This window comes from Tauraco erythrolophus, chromosome 13 (genome assembly GCF_009769465.1).
Source record: "Tauraco erythrolophus isolate bTauEry1 chromosome 13, bTauEry1.pri, whole genome shotgun sequence".
Classification (NCBI taxonomy): Eukaryota; Metazoa; Chordata; class Aves; order Musophagiformes; family Musophagidae; genus Tauraco; species Tauraco erythrolophus.
Window position 1 is genome coordinate 12,140,431 of NC_141477.1, and position 13,828 is coordinate 12,154,258.

The following is a 13,828-nucleotide window of genomic DNA, read 5'->3' on the forward strand; positions in this document are numbered from 1 at the left end:
GAGACCGGTCACGAGTGGCGTCCCTCAGGGGTCCGTGTTGCGCCCGGCCCTCTTCAACATATTTGTCGGTGATGTGGACAGTGGCATGGAGTGCACCCTCAGCAAGTTCGCCGATGACACCAAGCTGTGTGGTGCCATCGACACGCTGGAAGGGAGGGATGCCATCCAGAGAGACCTCGACAGGCTGGAGAGGTGGGCCTGTACCAACCTCATGAAGTTTAACCAGGCCAAGTGCAAGGTCCTACATCTGGGTCATGGCAATCCCAGGCACAAATACAGACTGGGCGGAGAATGGATCGAGAGCAGCCCTGAGGAGAAGGACTTGGGAGTACTGGTGGACGAGAAGCTCAATATGAGCTGGCAATGTGCTCTTGTGGCCCAGAAGGCCAACCGCGTCCTGGGCTGCATCAAGAGGAGCGTGGCCAGCAGGTCGAGGGAGGTGATTCTCCCCCTCTACTCTGCCCTCGTGAGACCTCACTTGGAGTATTGCGTCCAGTTCTGGAGTCCCCAACATAAGAAGGACATGGACCAGTTGGAGAGGGTCCAGAGGAGGGCCACGAAGATGATAAGAGGGCTGGAGCACCTTTCCTATGAGGACAGGCTGAAAGAGTTGGGGCTGTTCAGCCTGGAGAAGAGGAGGCTCCGGGGTGACCTTATAGCGGTCTTCCAGTACCTCAAGGGGGCCTACAAGAAAGATGGGGAGAGGCTGTTCAGGAGGGCCTGTTGTGATAGGACAAGGGGTAATGGTTTTAAAATAGAGGGAGGTAGATTCAGATTGGATATTAGGCAAAAATTTTTTACTATGAGAGTTGTAGAACACTGGAACAGGTTGCCCAGAGAGGTGGTGGATGCTCCATCCCTGGAGACGTTCAAGGCCAGGTTGGACGAGGCCCTGAGCAACCTGATCTAGTTGGAGATATCCCTGTTCCTTGCAGGGGGGTTGGACTAGATGGCCTTTGAAGGTCCCTTCCAGCCCTAACGATTCTATGATTCTATGATTCTATGATTCTACCCATGGGAAGCAGAGAATTAATTCCTTGTTTTGCTTTCCTTGTGTGTGTGGCTTTTGCTTCAGTGTCTTCATCTTGACCCACAAGTTTTCTCACTTTTACTCTTCCCATTCTCTCTCCCATCCCACCTCGGGGAGTGAGTGGCTGCGTGGGGCTTAGATGCTGGCCGGGGTTGAACCATGACATTAGGTATGAGCGTGCTTTTAGAGGTTCTACAGTGCTTTGAGACCCTGTGGTCCTGGAAGTGAGATGCTACATAAACATGTTCACTATATACTATAATACGATAATAATAATACATTATATACTATAATACAACACAAAAACGTGTGAATATAAACTAGCATGCATAATTTAACATATTCAGTATTAACGCCTGTCCTTGATGGCTAAGCCAGAGGCACTCCGGGAAGGGAATCCCTGCTGCTCCCAGTGGACAGGGGAAGAGCATTCAGACAACACCGTGTTGCTGGCTGGTACATGTGGCCATAATGAAACCAAAGCCAGGAGAATTTTGCTGACCACAGTCCTGCAGACTGCCTGCATGGCTGTATGTGCTGGAGGGAGCCATGAGAGGAGGGCAAAAATGCCAGATGGGTACTTTGGCATTAGGCAAACCTCTCCATGTCACCTGCAAAACACCTGTGTTTCGGTTTTAGTCTTTAACAGAAATCATCACCCTCCAAAAGGCCACTCGTGCTTGAAGAGAAGATGCAAAAACTTCAGATCAGTGCCAGTAAAATCCTTAGCATTTATAAAGCAATTACTGAGCTCTGTAATTCATCAGAGCTCAAGGCAGATCCCCAGGAAAAAGATAAGCACAAGGGTGCCATACAAAACTGCTATTTCTAGCCCGATAACCATTGATAAACAGAAAACAATTAGAAAGACTGGAAAGCCAGAAAGCAAGTAGGGAAATGCGAGAAAAATCAAATGAGGCACACTGCGTTGCATTAATTTTATGTCATTGCAGGGGACAAAAGAATAAACAAGGTGTCTCGATCAAGTTCGTGGGATCTGCAGGCTGAGCTCTGAGCTCCAGCCCCACGTTTGGAGCTAATCTGCACTACAGCACTGAGTATGCAATGCAGTTCTGCTGTGCCTCAGTTTCCCCCATCTGCCTTTTAGCCTCAGTTCTGCCTTCCCACGCCCCTGGCTATATCTTGTTCCTTGTTGTTCTGCAGGCTAAGGATTGCCAGACCGCATGATGGACTGTAGTGTGTAAAAAAGCAAAAAAAGAAAAACAAAGTGGCTCCTGGGGCTTGCAGTATAGCTGAGAGGAAGAGTCCGTTTAATTCTCAAGTCTGTCCCCTGAGGCCAACGCCAGGAACTGAGAGGAAGATACAAGAAAACCACAGCAGGGAGCAATGCAGTAATTTGCACTCTGGTTCCCTTATCTCCTCCATTAGCTCCAGGCTGGCATTTCCTTCAGCGGGAGAACTTAATCAGCTCCTGTGCTGGGGTGCCTCCAGTGACACGCCTGGCATCCTTCCTCACCACCCCCAGGGCAATCCTTCCTCCTGCACCCCAACATCGTCCTGGCCCGTGCGGCCGCCCTGCTGTGCGCGGAGCCAAGGTCCCCTTGGAGCTGTCTCTTGCCCGTCATGTGCGGGTCACTGGGCTGGATGGTCACTGCTCATTGAGTTTGCAGCGATGCAAATACATCGTACGAATACATTTATTTAATTCACGTTGCCTTGCACTGGTCAATTTAGCATTTCCTCTGGTGCTGGAGTCCTGTCATGCAGCACAGCAAGCTCTCCTCGCTGCCCGGGCTCCCCTCGCACCCCGCACTACCTCTGTGCACACTGCTGCCAACACACCAAGAAATGCATTAGCACAGGCTGAGAGTCCACCTCTGCCACGTGGCAATAACTCCTCCTGTGTCTGCTGCCCTGGCCTTGCAAGGATAAACAGAGAGTCTCGGACATGCACTGTGCCCCTCCATCACATCTCCTCTCACCCAGTTTCCCCGTGCCTCCCAGGAAAGTCCTTGGCCAGTAAATGGGGCCGGCAAACCCCGGGAGCAGCGGGGTGATCCACACGCGGTGAGACAGGCTTATTTATGCATTTTGGCTGTTGTTTTATCCCCAAGTGAGCAAACCCCTTTTAGAGGAAATTCCATTATGGCTCTAAATCTTCCTCTCCCCAGCAAGTTCAGACACCAGCGCTGTCTGTCCTGCAGACAGGAAGGCTTTTTATCACAGTTACTCATAAAAATTCAGCAACAAAACCCGAATTTTCAGTTCTGCCCACTACATGAATTATGATATGCTGCACAATACTCTGATACTCCCATCAGAGACAAGCAGAGGGCAGATGCCTCCAGATGTAATTTTTAATTTCCTTTGCTGGGGATAATGTTTTCTTGTTTTAGCGGCGTGCAGTCAAAGCGTTCCAGTTCCCATGGCAACTCTCTGCTTCCACTGAAGATGCCATTTTTCATGCTATCCCTTCAGAATTAGACATCTCCTAGAAGAAGTTTTGAAGAAATGTCTCTTAAACATATATTTATTAGAGACAGGGCCTGCGAGTGTGCTTTATTGACATGTTTCTTAGACGATTCACAGCCTACAGAGGAGAAAGCTGTCTCCAGAAATATGCTGGCTGCCAATCTGCCTTTTCTCAGCTTCTGTTTTCAAGCAGAACTCTCCCCTCTTTTTTCTGCCACATACATATTAGCCAGCACCTGCTCCCTTTTTTCTTTATTCCTTTCTGTTCCCATCACTCTCCCTCCTTCCCAGGCTCAGCCCAGCTCCCTGGTAATGCACATGCAGCAGGGGAGTGCCCAAGAAATTCAGCACACGCTGAGAGTATCTGCACCCGTTCACTGCCCGCTGGTACAGGTGCTGCCCAGGGACTCCCTTGTCTCCTGCAGCCAGAGAGTCGTCACAGGCTCTGTTATACATTTGCGTGCAGAGAAAACCCCAAAGTTCTGAAAAATAGAGACATCGCAAGGGCCTCTGAGCCTCAGAGGGCAGCATCAGGAGCATCTGCATGGTCTCTGCCCCTGGCTGCTCTCCCTGTGCCATCTGGCCATAGACCACTGGGCACCACGCATCCTCTGGGAAGGGATGAGCACATCGAAGCACAGATCCTGCTCCCCAGTGAAGGAGCCTGCACAAAGGGCTCCCACACTGGCTGGGGGAAGGATTCGTGCCCTGAGTCTTCGTTATCTGGTGCCACTGGAGCACCCTTGTTGCAGCAGTTCACAGCATTGTGGTACCTCTCTGGGCTCCACGGGTGCGGAGCCGAGGAATGCTGAGACGGACCCGGCTCCCCGGCTAACACGCTGCCTGCCCTGCTGCACCCAGACATGCACTCGCTTTCACTCCTGCACAGCCTTGCCTGACCATCACACCAGAAAAAAACCACGCCTCTGGCTCAGAGACCCCCTTCAGAGAAAGTGAGATGCAACATCCCACCCAAGCCGCTTCCAAAGATTTTTTTGCAAGACCCCCTGGGGAGAGTTTCTATTTCAGGCTGTGCAGTCAGCTCCCAGCTTCTCTGCCCTCCAGGATGCCCGCAGGGATTTCCAGGCTCCCTGGCTCAGCCAGGCCCCGGGTACTGCAGCACCCACGACTCTCACTTGCACCATGCTCAGCATCTCCCACCCAAGCTCCTGACAGCTCATCGGAAAGAGGCAGCGCCAGCCCTGGCAGGGGTCCCGTCGGGAACCACGCTGGAGCTCTCTAACAGAGCTGTAACATTACAGCTTCAAATTGCCTTCCTTCAGGAGACAAATCCAAGCAGGTAAATTGTTAGGAGCTCAGAGGATCCGGAGGCTGATGGAGCTAATCCCAGGCATGTTTAAATGCAAAGGCCCAGGGAGCCTCACTCAAACCTGACATGATCGCTGAAGCTCACTGCTGGGCTTAATTCTCAGGTGCAGCCTGCTCGGGGGGGGTGTGAAAAGCAAAGGAAAAGGCAGAGCACTCGGAGCAAAAGCCACACACCAGCTTCAAGGTCAGGATGTGGGCCCTCAGCAAAACCATGCGCCTGCCAAACAACAGTCAAACAGCAGCTCTGGTTCACCCCGTCACAGAAACCACATGGATAAAAGTCGCCGTTGTCCCTCAGCTTTTAGAAACATTTTCATAGCCCAGCCTCCAGCAGGGACACATGGGCTCAGGGGACACTGCTTGCTGACTCCAGACTTCGCGTTAATTGTACTGTCCCACCAGCCATTAATCAAACGCCTTCCACTGGCATTTTTATTGAAAATCAATTTAATAAAGTAGGTGGGAGTCCACATGCTTCCATAACATCAGATAAATATTCATGGAGGCTTGTGCTGCTTTAAATAAATGAGTTTTTTAAATTTAACTGGTGCAATTTCCTTGTTCCTTAATATACAGCTTGGCTTGCCCTTGTTCGGAACAGAGATGAGGTGGGATTCAGCCGTGTGCTGGCTTGCTCTCAGGCACACCAAGAAACAATCCTTTGCAATTGAGCCAACGCCTTTTGGCAAGGATGTCGTCATCCATAATCGGTAATAGGATGGGGTAACCCTGCTGGGGTCAGCTCACCCCGTGCCAATCCCCAGAGCCCAGGCTGAATTCAGAAGGGCGATTTGGAGTGGAAAACTCATTTCCAACCACTAGGATCGTGGCCACCATTTCTGCCTCCTGGGTGTGTCATTTTATTTCTGCTTTCCCTCCCTGTTTAAGCAGCTATTGTGCTCCGACAGCAAAGCTAATGAAAGCCATCAGAAAACACATTCCCCTGATGCTTACTGAAGGGGGCTAAAAGGCTTCCAGCTACCAAAATATACAATGCACCGGTGACGGGAACTGAAACATGCCCACGCAAAGCTGCAAAATTTGTGAGGCGCAACAGTCCTAGGAGAAGGGATGAGCAACAAGCTCACCCTGAGACAACCTCCATCTGCGGCCCTGGCTGCCTGGGGAGGACAGGTTAACCCCTTGCTCCCTGAGGAGCTTGCAGAGCAGCAGTGACCAAGGCTCCTTACTGCAGTCTTCCTTCTCCAAGGCAGTTACTAGAGTCCAGATGGAAGAAAGGAAAAATCTGACACGCTGATCAAATTTAGTAGAAAGGCAAGATTCAGACAGTCCTTATCAATGAGAGATTTTGCAGCGTCTAACAACTTCTTTGTTAACTGGAGCAGTGAGGAGCTGCAGCTTCCAAAAAGCGGCAATGCAGGGCAATTCAACCACTGCCAGGACTCTTGCCATGTTATCCTAGTGATACCCTTCTCTGGAAAGGCAGTGCTTTAGAAATCAAGAGCATCATCATTTTGCCTTTGTTATTAATGCAAACTGACTTGTTTTCATCGTTACAGCCTCGACCTAATTCCCCACGCACACGTTCCTTACAGCAGCTTAGAACTCTGGACAGGCTTTGCTTTCCCCATGATTTAATGACGTGAAGGTTGTGACTAGCCCCGCAGACACACACAGACAGCCTGAGCCTAGGAATAGGGTGCAAACCGCCCTCCCTGCCCCGTGCACCTCTGTCCATGAGCTACTGAGGGTCGCGTTTCCCACATCCCAGCTCCAGGGTAGAGCTGGTGTGAAGACGAATGGAGTCCATGAAGTGCCACCATAATCATTTTCTCCTCATCCCCAGCAGCTACTGATGTAGCAGAGGTGGGCAATGCCCACTTTCTGATGCCATGAGATAGTCTCGTCACTCAGTTCTTCCCAAAACATAGCATCAGCTGCGGGGACAGTTCTGCAAGCCTCTGAGCCTACTGATTTCTCCCACATCCCCCCTATTAAGACAGCAGTCCTGCTTCCGAGAGATCACCCTTGCTGGAGACAAACTGCCTGTCAGTATGCAGCGTTAAATACGGGGTATCATATTCAACAGAAAATGGCACGCTTTTCATTTTTTCTCTCTTGGATGCAGGTCACACAACTAATGTCATCTCCAAACGCTGAAATCCTAGATGTGAAAAGGTAAAGCTTAATTGCCTTGAACAGCAACTCTTGTATTGACTCCAACATAAGGCCCATAAATATTAATACAGCTATATTTAGCCCCTTTCAATTATACATACAAAATTAAACATCTTTCTGTGAACAAATCAGTCCAGATAGGGCTTGGGATTTTTTTTTTTTCTTTTCCCTTTTTAATGCATTCTGCATCAAAATAATAATAATTCTAATAGGGCTAGGGCTTTAAAAAAAAAACAACAGTGGATGGAGGCAGAGGCTTAAAGATATTTTCACCTGGCTCAACCAACTTGCTCTGCAGGTATTCAGTCACCTGCATACTCCTAACCTCACCCCTGCCCCACCTGATTCCTCTCTTATTTGTTAGATTCAGTCCCTTTTCTGGCTGGCAGAAAACTGGGACCCACTGAAGGTGTGTGCACAGAGGGGGGCACATGGAGGAACCAGACCAGCCTGGGACCTTGGGGTCCCAACACCACTGCTGGGAGGGGGACGCTCGAGGAGGGACTCCTGCCCCACCAGAGGAGAGGTCCCATCTGCAGCACAGCCATGCTTACACAATGCGTTCTGCACTTGAAGATCTTCTCCTTTGTATAAAAATCACATCCACTTTCCTGATCTGCAAATTAATTATACGTTGCTTTCCTTGCCAAAGTGGACTTAATGGTATTAATGTTACATGACAAAGAGAAGCTATCAGAAAGCTTCCGTCATAATGATGGCTAGATTGATCAGGAAAGAAGAAAGGAGATTTCATGTTTTTGTTCTTTACCCTTCCTCATGCAAGCAGACAGGGCCCTTTTCTAGGAAAACGCTTTTTCAAATTCTCTGGTGAGACCAGGTGCATCTCTCCAAAGGGAAGAGGTCTCGTCTTTCAAGCACAGAAGGCTGTAACTCAATTCCCATGTGTGCATAGACCCTTCACAGAAAACGTAACTTATGGAAAGAAGAGTTTGCACCTTCACTTTTTGCAGGACAGTGGCCTTAACTGGCTAAAGTGACATTCACAGCTCTCTTCATTCATTGGCTAAAGTGGCCTTCACTGGCTAAAGTGACATTCACAGGAGATGTCTTCAGGTGAGTAAGTAAGAATGCAGGACTGCAAAATCTGATCTGGCCTGTATGGATACAAACAACTTTCTCGACAAGAATTCAGATGGGTGCAGTAAGCTTTGTGCAGAGCCTCTGTCACCCTTCCCCTTTGCAAATTGCTGTGGTTTGTGTTTCTTTTTTTTTATGGTCATCAGATCCTTTCCTTGACAAAGTATAACTGATCCTGCCAAAAAAGAGGCATCTGAAATGACTTTTGCTAGGTTGAAATAGTGTCTTGAATTTCCAGATACAATTTATTTCACTCCAGTCATGAATCATTGCATCCACTGAATCAGTCTGAACTTTGTCATCAATAGGATTTTCCATCAGGTTTGGGGAAAAAAAAAAAAATTATATGCTTTTTCCATGCCTGTTGTTCTCATCACTGTGGTTTGAATTACGTTCTTCCAGAAGGGGTGTCCTTTTCTCACAATGCAAATTACAGATTAAAAACTCTCTCTAGGCTGCACTTTATGGTTACAATTGCCAGTACTCCACAAACACTTTCTTTTTTCTTAATAAACATCAGCTGTACCTCCTTCAGAGGCAGATTTTTAGAGTAAGCTACAGGTTAGTACACATAGACAAAGAAATCATTACACAAAATTCCTGCCCCACCAGACTCAGTAATTACTGCAACAGGGTGAGAATTTCACTCTGACTTTTAACAGTATTTGGGTTAAGGGATCCTGCACGGTTTAGCCTCATAGTCTTGCAGCGACTCCCTCCCCAAAGCCCCATGCATCTTCCAGAACCTCACAAACATTCCAATCTTTTTACGTAATCTAACAATAACCTTTAAATAAATGAAATGCTATTAACAAGCTAACAGGTCTGAATCAGCAGCTTTAATCCCCCCGCTGCAGGGGGCCCAGGTAGATGTGATTTGATTTGCTTCTTCCAGATGGAATTGGGCTGAAATTCACCACCAACACAATCAATGACTTTGCCTCATCAGACATAATTTGCCTCTGTGTAGGTACACAAACTGCTGCAAACATTTTATCCTCTAGCTCAAAGAATAAAATAACTGCTGTTTCCTCAATATTCAATATTTGACCAGTTGTTGCACCACCAGCTTCCCAGAATAAAACAATTAAAGCTGTTTTTAAATTCTATAATACCTAATAAAAAAAAAACTTATTTCACAATCCATATCAAAGACACATTATAAATCCTTTACATGGGACTAAATGAATGGAAATTCTAGTAAATGAGTAGCTGCCGTAGTTCAACAGATCAATAAAGTCATCCCTGCAAGCAGTTTATAGCCATCTATAACATCACCTACTAATGTTCTTAAAACTATGTAACACATGTTCAACATGCTTAAACATCAGCTCCCCTGTTTCAAGGTCATTATAAAGAAATACCGTCATCTCAACACGCACCCACTAGCTTCCCCTCAGGAAGGATCAGCTGCCCAACGTTGCCCTGGTTCACTGCAGGTGTCTGATCTAGTGCTGAAGCTCTGAGATGTTCCTCCAGTACAAATCACTGGGGTAAAAATTTCTCCAAATGGATTCACTTTCCTAGAAAAATTTCTCACACTTTGGGAAAAATCATACTTCTTGCCTACCAGCGTGGATATCCGGGGGGGTTAGCAGCTTGGGGCACTCCTCAGTGGAACCACACACAGCAAATGAAGGCACCATCTAAAAAAAGGCATCTCAAGCAGCATGAGAAACACCTTCCCCTCCACCCCTGGCAGCCTAGGGCCTTGGTTCAGCCCCTCTGGAGACCCGAGGAGCGCAGCCCAAGGATGGCCCTGTAACTGGTGATGGGCTTCGGCCACATGACAGCCCCACGGAAAGCGTGGCAGGGCAAGGACCCACTGTGGTGCTCCACTCCCTCCCATGGCACTGCAGGGGCACAGGCAGCTGTGAGATGCCCCCAAAGGACCTGGTGCTGACTCGAAATCCAGGTGCCGTTTCACACTAAAAGCTATGAATCTTTTTTCACGATGGCTTTCCGATCCCTCCAGAGTGTTTGTGATATCCCTGAAGCTTTGATACAGGCTTGTTGCCCTAAGCAAATCCGTAAGTTATTTAAGAGAAGACTTTCACCCTTAGGCAGAGCTATCAAGTCCATATTCCTCACTTGCCTTCTGATGTGTGCATGCCTTTTCATACTGAGCTCCCTCTCCCTGTACGCCGTGGGTTTAAACAGCAGCACGACTGGGATTTCTGCATGAGAGAGGAGAGCATCGGGGCCGTGCAAATCCATAGCAAAACTGCCTTTGGAGACCTGCACCCAAGGGAAAGACAACCTTTTTTTAATTTATTCATAGATCTCAACTTCTGAAGTTTGACGAGACAGAGCAGGGTCCCCGTTGCCCGGAAAGATAAACAGAAGAAAACGCTGTTCAGGCAATGCCTCAGCCTCAAATTAAAACTCATCAAGGAATCTCAGACAAAGACAAAAATCTGAGACAAGACATGGACTTTTTCTAAGAAAGGATCAAATTCTTCCCCGGAGTAATCAATACAAGGCATGAAGTCAGATCAGAGAGAAGAGATGAGAAGTTGGGAGAAGTGGAACATTAAGACAGAAAAATGGATTAAACACAGTTCTGAAACCCTGGAAATCATAATAAACCACAAAGGACCACTGGGTTTGTCATCTAATGTTTCTCTTGCACAAATAGTATATCTAGATAATGTTTATGACAAAGTGCAGCCAGCTTCATCACGCACAGGTGAAATAAATACAGAAGAGCTCAAGGCCAGACCAAGCCTGGCCTCCCTGGACACCCGGGGAGTGGGATACACTGCAGCGGGACTCTGCTACCGCTGCTGAGGTGTCCCCACAGCTACAAGTAGTGCCTGATGCTTCTGCCAAGGGACCAAGATCAGCCCTGCCTCCACTCCTCCACCCACCACCGAGCGTCCGAAAACCAGGCTGCTGCATGCTGTGACTTCCCATGCACCCAAAGAGCTTGCGAGGGTCCCTTCCCCAGGGCTTTCCAACCTATCTGCAGAAGAAAAGGACAATTTTAACATTTCACTCAGATGTTAGGAAATAAAAGTTCTCTAAACTTCAGTCTGGACAATTTAACAATTTCTACTACTATTATAGGTTACTCTCACTGCAAAGGGATTTCTTCTTCGATCTTACCAGGCAGATAAGCCCTGTTTCAGCTTGAAGAGCACTGTTCTTTCGAGAGAAGGCAGTTCTATAATTTAATTATTCTGACTATTTCAGGCCCTCTGCCCTAATGCTCACATAATAACAGACAAGCCCTTACCTGCAGGAGGTCAGGACAAAATGACAGATGCACTGAGGTGTAACACACCAAGCATCTCATGGGAATGTCTCAACCTAAAGGGAGCCACTCTGAATCTAAGTCCAAAACCTCTTGACCATCAGCACTTGAATCCGTGAAATACAGGTCACAAGACAGGGATACAGATGTTTCTCGCTTGCTCAGAAGCCATCCTGCCAAACTACACCATCATTTAAAAAGCAGCAAGAAACACTGCACCGCAGAACGAAGAGAAAAGAAAAACTCCAACTGAGGTGCGCTTCACTTACAAAAGAATAAAGGGAATACATCAGCAGGATAAATATTAACAGGTAGCTACAGATCAAAACCATTAGCAGGGCAGAGCTGAGATAGTAAGGCAAGATAAAAGGCACTGTAGGCCCATGTTGGGCATCCCTGATTTGAGTTCTATTGCTAGCTGCAGAGCCTGACTGCACCAAAACCTGCCTGAGCCCAAAGGCATCCACACCGAGCCCCATATGGGCAGAGAGATGCTGACATCAAGCCACAAAGAGCAACCAAGTGGAGATGAGGAAGAGGAGGCAACCACAAGCCTGGCTTGCTTTCACTTTCCGGATATACCCAACTGTGAACTACAAACTGGGGCTTCCCCTCTGCCTGAATGGGACCCACTTGCTGCCAACCCTGAGGACAAGGAATGGGCGCCATGCCCAAGGAAGAAGACACCAAAGGGGCCAAGCACCTTGTTCTGCCTAGGGAATTGCACTGCTTTAATCCAGTTGCCTGTGTTTTCTGGTCCCAGTAAAGCCCATGCTCTGAAAACTTCAGTGGGCTCCTAACCTACTGGCGTCCAGAAGCACATCATGCAGACATGGACGGGCAGGAAGCTTGCCAGCCACCGCTCCCTCAGCAGGGCCTACTCAGCCTCTTAGGAACTCCAGAGACACTGGTAGAAGCTTCAAGGAAATACTGTCAGTCACCTTGTAAGCGATGCTGCATCCAGGAGGGATAACACCGATTGATCCTAGCCTAGCTGCTTAGCATGGTACAAATTATCTTTGAATTGCAATTGGAGGCTTATCTAGAAAGTTTACAGCCCATCTTTTCAAAAACTGAACAGCCTACTCTCTCCTCCTCTTTCTTGGGGCAAAATCTTTTCCTCCTTAGCATCCCCTGGAAAAAGCCAACAGATTTCTGGAGTGCAGGCTTCTCCTGACCACCTGATACAATGTCCACCACAGCCCCAGATGCCCTCTGGCTTCCTCATCCTTACAGCAAACAGCATCTCAGACACACCCCCAGTGCCTGTGAAGACAGTCTCTAGTTGAGCTGGAATAAATCCCCACCCTGTTTTGCAAACAGCTATGAAAAGGCCCTGCGTGCCTCCTCCCTGAGCAGTAAGGTGCTCCCCGATGGCTCTGTAGTGCCAAAGCACGTTATAAAAGGATTCTCAAGGCTGTAAGGAAGGAAAAGGCTGGGACAAGTCTGGAAACCTCCCCTCCCACCCTTCCCCAGGCATTCACAAGATGGTTGTGCTTTGGTTGCAGCACAATGGACCCAAACTTTATCGGTTAGGAAATAAGGCCACAGGAGGTACAGCTGCACAGGGACCATCACCAAACCTCACACAACTCAACCACCGGATCCCCTCTCGTGGTAACTGTGCCAGACATCACAGTGGCCATGTAAGGACTGCAGGACTTCAGTCACTCTTCACAGTAAGCAGCACAAGGATATACAGGGTATTTTTGTGCATCAGTCATTCTTGGAGGATCACTCATGGTCCCATTGCTTACATCGCACTTCTGGAGCATCTCTCCTTTTTGGGTATATGATGTCTCTCCCTTTGTCAGCCAGTCTTTCTCCTGGCCACTTCTCGTCTTTCCTACCTTTGCAAGCAAGGCAAGCTCCAGGTACAAAACTGAGGCCTCTGCGTGTGCCAGCTCTGCAGGGAGCCCCAGCAAAGTGAGTATGAGAGCTATAAATAGATGCCCCTCATCGCAGCCCCCGTGGGGCTGGGCAGAGGATCTGCATGCTGTCCATAGAAACTCTCTCAGCGGGAGATTTTCCTACCCTGCAAGGTTGGCCATGACAACAGATGTCTCCATCCCCTCAGGGTCCATTTCTGTTCCTCTTCTGACTTAATAACCAATCTGCCCTGTGTTTTCCCAGGGGAAACACAGGTTGTCTGCTGGCAGTTCCTTCCTCTCCTCCTCCACTCTGAGCCCTATAACAAGATCTGCTTATGCAGCTACCAAGCCGAGACCGTGTTCCAGGCCAAACAAAATACTCAGCTCTGTCCCAGCTCACCTGGCAGAACCAGAAAGTAATCTCCTACCAGCCACGGAAGACTTCTTTGTGACACCAATGGTCATGTCCCCAGTGCCATGGGGCATTCCTGCAGAAGGAGGGGTTTGACAGCCACCTTCCCCCCCACCTTTCCTCTTCTAAGCTAGCCTGGAGTACGCTCACAAACCTCTACGTACCATCAAGACTGCAAGGACTCCTTGCTGGAGCGATTGTCCTGAGCCACCTCCTGGGAGCAGGAGCAGCAGAAAGGCACAGGATCACCCTGGCCTGGA

At 48.5% G+C, this 13,828-nt stretch overlaps 1 protein-coding gene across 1 annotated transcript in view; it reads right to left on the reverse strand.

The window, feature by feature from the left end:
- The window catches only part of LOC104379223 (gamma-aminobutyric acid type A receptor subunit alpha3), a 117,961-nt gene that overhangs the window by 43,837 nt on the left and 60,296 nt on the right, over positions 1–13,828 (reverse strand). The gene's annotated exons all lie outside the window — the stretch shown is intronic.